This window comes from Rattus rattus, chromosome 1, assembly GCF_011064425.1.
Source record: "Rattus rattus isolate New Zealand chromosome 1, Rrattus_CSIRO_v1, whole genome shotgun sequence".
In the NCBI taxonomy this organism is placed as follows: Eukaryota; Metazoa; Chordata; class Mammalia; order Rodentia; family Muridae; genus Rattus; species Rattus rattus.
Genome location: NC_046154.1, coordinates 170,534,448 through 170,544,375, shown reverse-complemented (window position 1 = coordinate 170,544,375; position 9,928 = coordinate 170,534,448).

Here is a 9,928-nt window from a genome sequence, read left to right as displayed (position 1 = left end):
TTTTTGGTGTTTTGATTTGGTTTGTTTTGACTGGTTGAGCATAGGCACATTGAGGGCATTCCTTTCTTCTGCATCTCAAGACCTGACTCCTTCCAAGAGCCCAGCATCTACAATCAGCCATGCTCCCAGAGGCACCCAAACTGGAGACCATGTGTGGTAGTGAACATCTTGAGCCTTGTCTCAGTCACGCATTGAAAACAAACACAAACTCCCATTGGCCTTTTTGCCACTAGTGTGCCTGTGCTGAGCCCTTCCCTACACTTATGGTTTCTATGCACTTTCCCAATCTACCCCTCACATTCCCAACCAGTCTCCCATAGTAGGCACTGTGTTGGAATTATAAGATGCTCCTTTATTGTCCCTTGTATTGCATTTCTTTCTTTGAGGTTGAGGGTACATGTGTGTACATGTATGAAGGTCAGAGGACAATTTGCTGGACTCAGTTTTTCTCCTCCCACCATGTGGGTTCTTACAATCACTCAGGCCATCAAGCTTGACAGCACATGATTTGCCTGCTAAGCCAGCTCGACAGCCCTTTCCTTTCTTTTAGATGGTCAGGAATCTGGCAGGGCTAGCTGCTTCACACACGGTCAGCTTCTCAGACAGCCAGGGTTTCAGGAAGCTTGCTGTGCTTTTGTTCTCCTAAATAACCTCACCCAGTCCTCAGAGGCCACAGCTCATCCACAGGAGGATGAACACCCCATCTCCCTCAATGAGCCCAGTTGGGTCTTGAAGTTTCCAGCTGGACCTTAACTCCTCTTAGGCCAGGGTTAAACATCTGCACCTTCCCCTCATAGCACTTACAAGTTATGTCAGAATGTGTGTCTTCCTTCCACCTAGGGCTTTATAAATCAAAACCAAAATCAAAATCAGAGCCATGTACTCTCTTTCTCCCATAGCCCCGTTCTGGGTTAGCCTCCTCCTAGAAGGAGAATGGAAACTGTAGGTGTTGTTCTGGGCATCACAGCACAGAGATTCCTTCCCAGGGAAATGGGTAAGCAATGTCTACCCCTCCCATTAAGGTCTCAATGACATGATGCCTCCAAAATTCACTCTAAAGATACAAGTTTATTAGGTTTCTTTACAGAGCATAGGTGAAGAATTACTTGCAGGGCTGTGGATGCTACACAAACACAGAGAGAGAGAGAGAGAGAGAGAGAGAGAGACAGAGAGAGACAGAGAGAGACAGAGAGAGACAGAGAGAGACAGATAGAGACAGAGAGACAGAAAGAGAGCACATCTGAAAAGCCTTAACCCAGCAGGCATGACAGTTTCCTATAACCATAGGCCCACATGGAGGCCCCAACACCATTTGGAACCTACGTATGTATGCAACAAATGGGAGGATATAGCTGGATACTCAGTGAAGATGTCATGACCCTTGCTGCCCCTCTGTGAGGACTGCAAACAGTTGACCATCCCAGCTGAGGTCTTTTGCAAAGGAGTACATCTGAATGTGTTTGCTTGGTCCTAGGACAGTCATTCATGACCATTTGCAGTGCCTTGAAAGAAGCTTTTGGAATTTCAAAGAACATAGCCACCCAAAGCTGAGCTACTCAACATTTGCAGAAGTTGGGATCCCCGCCCCAGCTTCCCTTAGGAAACCCGCACCCTCCCCCCATTCATAATTCTCAAATGTCCTCTTTCCTGTTGTGTTCTCTAGTTCATCCTTTAACCCTGATGAAGAGAAGAGCAAATCTAGGGATAGGCTTTATGTCACCCATTTCTTTCATCATTAGCTCCACGGTTAGATGCTCTCAGGTCAGATGGTGTGTAGTCTGAGATCACTAGTATGACAGTTCAGAGCAGTGGATATTCGCCACCCCTCTTAAGCATTTGAGGACACCGGAATATCAAAGTATAAGACTGCCACATATGTAAAGCCAGGCTGACCTTCTCTGACTTAGAAGGTAGCCCATGCCTGGGATCTTATTCAAAGAGATTCAACCAATGATTACTGTGGTGCTTTGAATATGCTTGGCCCAGGGAGTGGCACTATTAGGAGATATGGCCTTGTTGGAGGAAGTGTGTCACTGAGGGGATTTGAGAGCTCCCTCTAGCTACCTGGGAATAGTCTAATCCCGACTTCCTTTGTATGAAGATGTAGAACTCTCAGCTCCTCCTGCACCATGCCTGCCTGGATGCTGCCATGCTCCCACCTTGATGATAATGGACTGAACCTCTGAACCTGTAAGCCAGCACCAATGAAATGTCCTTTATAAGAGTTGCCTTGGTCATGACATCTGTTCACAGTAGTAAAACCCTAACTAAGACAATTACCATGAAGCAATTTATATCCTTACTAAAATCTTCTGAAAATCATCCAGAAAGGTCTCATTCATAAAACCCAACAAAACTGGCTTATAAAAACAGCTTGTCCTGCCATTTTTATCCACATAAATATTTTATTTGTATATGCATAGGAGCATTCATATGTGTCACATTCTCCCCCCAAAGATTCACTCCTCTCTCTTCAAGCTTCCAAAAGCCTTCAAGCTCAACTCATGCAAGATTTGGTCTGTCTCCCTTCCCTGTGTGTGTACCTATTTTTGGTCCCTTGTCTATGGATCCCTGATATTTTTAGTCTAGTCCTAGATGGCCTCTCCCAGCTTCTTGTCTGCCTATCCCAAAGTCAGTTCCTAATTGATTAAATAAAAAAATTCTCCTGAGAGAGGCAGTGGAGGGTAGAAGTGTAAGGTGCTTCTCCTTGACAAGCAGAGGAGAAACAATATGAATAGTTCATTAGTCTTCCCCTGTCCGAAAGACCTGCTTAATAAATATTAACTGAATTCTTTTTTCTAAGTATCTCCCAATACAAACTTTAGAAGAAAACCTGGATGACCCCCACTATTAAGAAGCGGTATCCAAACAACGGAGTGCTTTACTCTGATGAGCCCTGCAGCCACCTTAAAATGAAGGTTGCAGAGGCCAAATCCTGTTCCACATACAGCAGTAAATCCAGAGTCCTCCCGAAGATCCCTGCCAAATTCCCAAAAGGAAGATGGGAGCTTGGGCTCCATCTTCCAACCTCTGCTGAGTTCTCTCGCTTCCTGCTTCTGACAAATCCCTGTTCTCTGCTCGGTTTGTGCCTTGAGGTCAACCCTTTATCTCCTCAGATTCCCCACTCAGGTGTCAAGGGAGCAAAGCCTGTGATGTACTGTAAAACTTTTGCTGAAGTTTTCTAGGTCACTGCCAAGAAGTTATACTCCTGCATAAGACAGCAAAACCTTCATCACATCTCCTCTTGAAAGTCCCTTGGCTGCTGTCACACAGGGGATAGCTCACTGTTCCCCCTACTCTGGCTAACACCAGTATCTGGACAACTTGTTATTTCATATGCATGCATATGATCAGCCCCTCAGTCTCCAAATGAGACTAGTTCTTAGACTCCAGCACCCCAGCAGCAAAATCTACCAAGTACAAGTTCCTTGTATAAAATAATATAGGCTTTTCATATAACCTATGTACACCCTCCCATATAATTTAAAGCACCTCTATCTGCATACTATACATGGCTAATACAATATTAATGTTCTGTGGTTTCCCACCTATATTGTTTAAGAGATAATGGCCAGAAAAAATAAGTATGACATGTTCAATTGCAGATGAAACCTTTCCAAATGTTTTCCATTCACCGTTGGTTAGATCAGAGTTGGCCCATATCAATGAGTGTAGAAAGCCCATTGCAATTTCAAATGTTTCTCTTCCTGTCATGCACAGAAATTCAGCTCTCTGAGTAGCCAAAAACCTTCAGGTACTCAACAGGCAAAGAAGCAAATTGCAGCTTAACAGCAAAAATAATCTCATATGCAGTCACTCTTCAAACAAGAGCCTTCCTCTCTTATTGACATTAAAAAAAAATTATGCCCACATGGAAAGATCTAAAAGTCGTCCCCGCCTGTATAATAATTAGATGGAACCAAATATTCTCTACACCCCACTAGACTCTTAAGTTCAAAATGAGCAGAGACAATCTCTTTTGTTTTCTGCTGCATATAGAATCTTGAGTACAATGCTGACTTTTTCAACAAATAAGTGGTTTTTGAATAATTTAAAATCCCTTTCAGGCTGGTGTTCTACGAGTCTTTAATATTTGCATTTTTGTTTTCACAAAGGCAATTTATTAACAGAAGAAAAAAAACAGTATGCGAGAGTTACTGTTCACTGGTGGTGACCATGGCAACCCCCACTTTCTACAGGTACTGTTGAAGGAGACAGAATGATATTTCTCAACTCCCTGATCTTCATACCCCACAGGCAAGAGCTCTGAGTACTGAATATACTCCAAGTCCAAGAGTTTGGGCCAAGTTCCCCCCTGTGTCCTGGAGTCTGATATGTAGAGCAGGAACACTCATCTCCTTGAACCTGTGAGTGACATCCAGACAGCCGGCATGAAGCCTGTGGCAAGGATTCATCTCAGGATACTGTGTCTTCATCCTACTGGTCACATACTGACAGGTATTGACTTTGCCGTAAACATCAGTACCGTAGATAAATGAGTCACTGAAGGACGCAAAGATGTAGCAGACACCAAGTACAGTTTGTCCTTCCACCACCTGGGGTCTGAGACTGAGGACCTGTCAGGTTCCTGTGGGATGATGTCATTACGCAGGTGAAGGCAGGTACAAGACAGAACAAGGCCTGTCATTGGACGAGAAGGAAGGATGGGTGGGAGAAAAGTTGAAGGGAAGAGGAGGAGACTGGAATGGGAAGACAGAGGAAGCCATGGAGAGAACATGGAGGCTGATGTTAAGATTCCATTCTGTGTATTTACAGGTTGTTATGAATATTCTTAAGGGATGGATGTGCATAGGGCTTTGTATGTTTAGGTGGGCAATTATATCTTATCAATTGGTTGTAAGTTAATTGTGTGGATGAATTGTACATTGAGCATTTAACACATAAATCTTGTTGTTGGGTCCCAGTTTGCTGAGTAATGATTTCACTGGGTGTTGGGAATGTGAACAGAGTTTGTGAGAGGAGGCCGTGCTAGTCTATAGAATACTTGAGGCTAGCATGGCATGGATATGTGAATGCTATCCTCACAGAGTCTCAGGCATGGTAACCACCGCCCAGGGGACGGTGTGGGAAAGTGGTAACAGAGAAACAGCTAGAGCACGGGGATCCTTGGGAGTGGGGACTCACAGCAACCAGGACGAATCATATTATTTTTTTATAATTTTACAGCAACAGGTTCCCATTTCACAGACCTCTTTCTGAAGCAAGATATATGAACTTGATCCTGGTGGTCCACGGCCAGGTTGGCCAGCTGAGTATCCATTACCTAGCATTTCTCTCACCTTCTCAGAGACCCCAATCCTGTGCCCAATTGCCATGGGGCCTTCCTGCCTCCAGAATACCCTATAGTTCTTTTACCTAGTTTCATTTTCCATACCAAACTTTTCTCATGGTTAAAGAGAGTTCAAAAGAAAAATCTTTTCATAAAAAGTCAAAGCATTAAAATAGACAAATACCATTTGCTCTGACTTGTATGGAGAGTCTAAGGCAAGCTCATCTTTGGAGAGATTGACATTGAATGTTGGTTGCATGGGAGAGTGTAGGAGAGAATAGAAAAGTTTAATCAATAGATACTGTCTTAGTTAGGGTTCTACTGATGAGAAGAAACACCATGACCATGGCAACTCTTACAAAGAAAAACATTTAATTGGTGCTGGCTTACAGTATCAGAGGTTCAGTCCATTATCATCATGACGAGAAGCATGACAGTGTTCAGGCAAACAGGGTGCTAGAGAAGGAGCTGAGAGTTTTACATCTTGGTCTGCAGACAGCAAAAGGATCTGCTAAGCCCACCACCACAGTGGCACGCTTTCCCCAATAAAGCCACACCTACTCCAACAAGGCCACACCTCCTAGTAGTGCCACACCCTATGGGCCAAGCATTCAAACACATTCTTCTATGGGGGACATTCCTATTCAAACCACCACAAATACTAAGTTACAGTTACATAGAAGTGTGAGGTTCTGATTTGCTATAGTATACAATAGGGTGACCAGGGATGGGAATAATAAGTGATATTTTTCAAAGAGTTTAAAAAACAAGGGGATATATATACATATATATTAACATAAAGAAATGTTAAATATTTGAAGACGTCAATATGTTAAACTGGATTTAAATGTTACATATTGTCCACATGCATCAGAACATTATATGGTACTCAAGAACATGTGCCACTTATATGTTTTTCTGTTTCATTGACTAAAACTAAAAATTAAAAAGCGAAGGCCAGGATTATTCTAGCTATAAAGACCTGAAAAGCTAACTCAAAATGATGACACAAAGAAGAAATTTGCCGTTCCTTAGAACACAAATCCCAGGGTGGAGCCATCCCCCGCATTAAGCGATTCAGCAGCTTAGAGACATTTTGAGTCCCAGGTTCACTTCATCCTCTCTGACGTCTTCATCAAGGCTCAAGAATGTTGTCTCGTGGCTACAAACTGTCTGCAGCTGTGCAGGTTACAGTCAGAGCCGCATACATCCCTTGCCGGATGCTTCATCTGGGATAAAATGAAGCTCCCCAGACGCAACCCTAAGCCTTTCCCTAACATTTTGCCAATCCAAACTACATCCCACACTCCGCTCTAAGCCCACTGCTGGCATAGGAAGTGGACTGATCATGGCTGCTTATGGCTACCCACAAGTCTGCTCTTAAAGTGGGGAGTCCAAGATCCCTTAGCATAGTGGCTATTCATTGCCTGAACAAAATTAGGGTTCTGGTGGGAGAGCCTGAGAGGTAATTAACCAATGATATCCAGCAATGATTATAACCATGTTTTAAAAATAGCCATTCCAAACAGGTTATATATCCTTAATACGGAACTAATTCCAAATGAAAGGGATGTTTATCAAAAGGACATGTGTAGGTTGATGTCCTCATTCAGGTAAAGACAGACACAAGATAAAACTAGGCCTGTCATTGGATGAGAAGAAAGGGAGGTAGGAACAGAGGTTTTAGAAAAAGAGGGAGGATCAGAAAGGAAGAAGCAACATGGAAGCAGACGTAAACGATCCTCGCCATGCATCTCTACATAGATACAGGTTGTTATAACTATTTCTTAAGGGATGGATTTCTACAGGCAAATTTACCTTATCTAGGTGGGCAATTTATATCCTTATCAATTGGTTGTAAGTTAATTGTGTAGGTATATTGTACATTGAGCATTTAACACATAAATCTGGTTGTTGGATTAGAGTTTGTTGAGTGGTGACTTAACTGTGTTGTTGGGAGTGTGAGCAGAGTCCTCGACAGGAAGCCGTGCTAGGCTATAGAATGCTTGGGGTAGCATAGCACGGCCTGTGGAACACGATGTGTGTATCAGGTGTGCTAACCCAGCAAGGGGAGAGTATGTGAAAGCGGCTGACAGAAAAACAGCTAGAGCACATGGAGTGGGAACTCGCAGGAACCGGTTATGAGCAAGTGGTTGGCAGGAGATAAGATGGGGTTGGGTGGCAATAATCAGAACACAGTATATACACATATGAAATTGTCAAAAAAGCAAATTCAATGAAGTGTTTTTAAGAGTATGCCACCACTTATTCTAGTGTTGTCAAATGATTGATTCAGTTCATTGCTTTCTCTTCAGACCTTTAATAAGGTCCACTGGTTGTTTTAGGAGTCCTGCTTTAATGGACAAATTTTCAAAGGAATCTATTGTTCTCCTCCACGTGACCTTGAGACAATAAATGCTACATGCAATGGACATCATCGAGCTCTCAGAGTGTCGGATATTTTTATTTTAAATACTGTAAAGCCTGCCATCTTCTAAAGTCGTTATTTTATAGAAGCTTGTCTCTTCCATGAAAATGCCAAAACGGAACAGATATGAGTTGTTCGTTAACAGCAGTGATCGTGATGGTGTCAGACCCTGGGAGTGTACATAGAAAATGTGAAGCCGTGTCACAGCTCCCTGTCCACTGCCTAAATGCATCAAAGGCCTCTGAGGACAAGTGACAGCCTCCAGCCCCCCATTACTGGGTTAGTCAGATTGCTCTCACTGAGGAAAACATCAGAAATAAACAACTTCAAGGGAGGAAAGTTCTATTGGGTTCGTGGTCTCAGAGAATCCCATCCATCGGTTTGGACCTGGGACAGGGTGGAGAATCAAGGCAGGGGTGCCTAGCAGCATAATTACAGCATCTAGAAACAAACAAAAGAGGGGAAAGGGGATGGATCCTCAAAATCCACTTCAAGTGCACACCTGCAGTGACCTGACTGCCTTCTATCAGGCCCTACCTTTTAAAAGGTCTACTATATGTCAGTAGCACTCAGTGTGGCCACCATCTATCTAGCGTAAGTGCCTTTGGGGAACATTTAAGGTCAAACCACGAGAAACACCTAAACCAACATGATTTTTATTGACTGAGGCCATTCTCTGTGATTTACCACAACAAAACTTCTTTCTAATTTCAATATTGCTATCATCTTCCCTTTGGAAAGGAAAAATTCCAGAAAGAGCAAATGTTGAAAGGCTTCTTTCTATCTGACAAAGAACACAGCATGATAAGTGTTATGGTACCCAAATTACCATCAGTCTAGTCCCAGAAGCTCACATCTGCTTGTGGCGTTCCTTTTACAATCCATCAGGTGCATTGAAAAGGTCTCCGTGATGCAGAGGCGAACAAAAGTCACCTGTGTTTCTGAGTTTACTCTAATTTGTACACAAGATATAATTTGCTACGCAGCGGGTCTCTCGCTCGAAAGGATTCAAAACAACAAAAGCAAAAATAATCACTACTATTCTGAGAGTGAGATAAGTGAGAGAGAATGTGGCTGTGATCAGCTGGGAATTACATTAAATCTAAACTATAGACAGGAGCAAAGTAAAGACTTTTGGAAGAGAAAAATGCCTGAGTTTATTTGCTGTAACCCCTCACTTCATGCACAAGAAATGGGGCTAGTGCCCTTGTAGTTAACATGGCCGGCTGTATACATGAGTTAATTTCCTTCCCACCTCAAATGTAACCAGGAATAGTAACCTAGTAAATGAATAGGAAAAATGCAAATCTTTAAAGTGAAACTGAAGAGGAGAGGAAAGACCACAGAAGCCAGAAGAGCAATGGCCATTCACCAAGAAACCTGAAAACAAAGTATCTACAGGTTCTCTGATACAGACACAGATACATATGATACAGATATAGATACAGATGATACAGAGACAGAGAAATCTGATGGGAAGAAAGTCTGCCTTGCTGAAACCACTTTATTCTGAAGGAGTTAAGAGGTGTAGATGAAGCCCCAGAAGGTTGACAAAAATCAGGATCATGAGCTAGGAAATCCTTAGTGCTCTTCTCCACTCTGCTCAGCCTGGAGACCAATCTGCAGAAGGTTGGTAACTTCTTCAATAGACACAATAAACCAAAGAACCCCCATACTGAGACAATATGGAGGACTAAGGCCCTGCTAGGAAATTACTGAACTGATGATGATGGTGATGATGATGATGATGAAAATAGGTTATGTGTTGGATGCTGTGTCACACTTTAAGCATTCTGTATTAGTTTATTAAATTCTAATAACAGTCCTATTGGATAGGTCCTGTGGAATGCTTACTCTACAGATGAAGGGACAAAGTATGTCACAAGAGAAAGAGCACAGCTTTAAAACCAGCCATTTTAACTTTTAACTACTATCCTAGGGTTCCACCATGTCCTGGTAATGATTTCCAGAAAGCAGACTTTTAGATCCACAGCTCCAAAGCAGTACATTCAAGTATTCATTTTTACAGTCATTAAGAAGCCGAGTAGAAAAGGATCTACCTATTGGAGACAGCAGTTGGCCAGAACCACCAGGTACCCAGAGCTGTCACACAAACTTTTTAGAACCTTATAATTAAATAGGAACAGATAGCCAAGAAGACAATTTCTATATTGGTAGAAAAAGTCTGTAACATGTCTTTAACATGTCTG